This window comes from Nannospalax galili, unplaced genomic scaffold (genome assembly GCF_000622305.1).
Source record: "Nannospalax galili isolate Female #2095 unplaced genomic scaffold, S.galili_v1.0 scaffold628, whole genome shotgun sequence".
NCBI classification, from domain to species: domain Eukaryota; kingdom Metazoa; phylum Chordata; class Mammalia; order Rodentia; family Spalacidae; genus Nannospalax; species Nannospalax galili.
The window spans coordinates 91,378-92,059 of NW_008357492.1; positions in this window are offsets into that span (position 1 = coordinate 91,378).

A 682-nucleotide genomic window follows, 5' to 3' on the forward strand; every position below is an offset into this window, starting at 1 on the left:
AGGGGTGAAGCACTCTGAAGACCTGTCAGGAGGCAAGTGATCACATGGTCCCTGGCTGCTCTACCTGGGGAAGGTCCTGCCTGACCTCCTGGTGGGGGTTGGTAGTCCCACCCAGGGTCCTGAAGGGGAATTGCCTTCCTGCCAATAGGGTGAGCTTGGTTAGTAGAATGAAGCTCATTAGCATATTCCTGTGCTGCTGTCCAGACCCTATGTCTCTCATCAGGCGTGAGGGTAGACTGGAGAATCATAAAGAGATCATGCCATGTTAGATCATAGCTGTGAGTAATATATTTAAACTCTTGTATGAAGTGAGTAGGATTAGTGGAAAAAGAGCCTATTTTGCGCTCTAGTTGAGATAGATCTCCAAGAGAGAAAGGCACATGGACTTTGACAATCCCGTCCATGCCTGCCACCTCCCTGAGGGGAAAGATGCCATGGGAGGGGAGCTGAGACAAGGTGTGGGAATGGGTATGGCTTGACACGGGAGAGGGGTTGGGAGGAGGCAGAAGAGAAGGAGAAGGGGAGTCCTGGGAGGAAGCTGAAGTGGGAGAGATGGGAGGGGTGCCCTGTCCATGAGAGGATGTAGGGGCACGGGTATCTGAGGCGGGGTCTGGAATTGAAGTAGAAGTATATACAGGAGGGGTAAATGGGGTATTTGAGGTAGAAGTCAGACTCAGGGAGA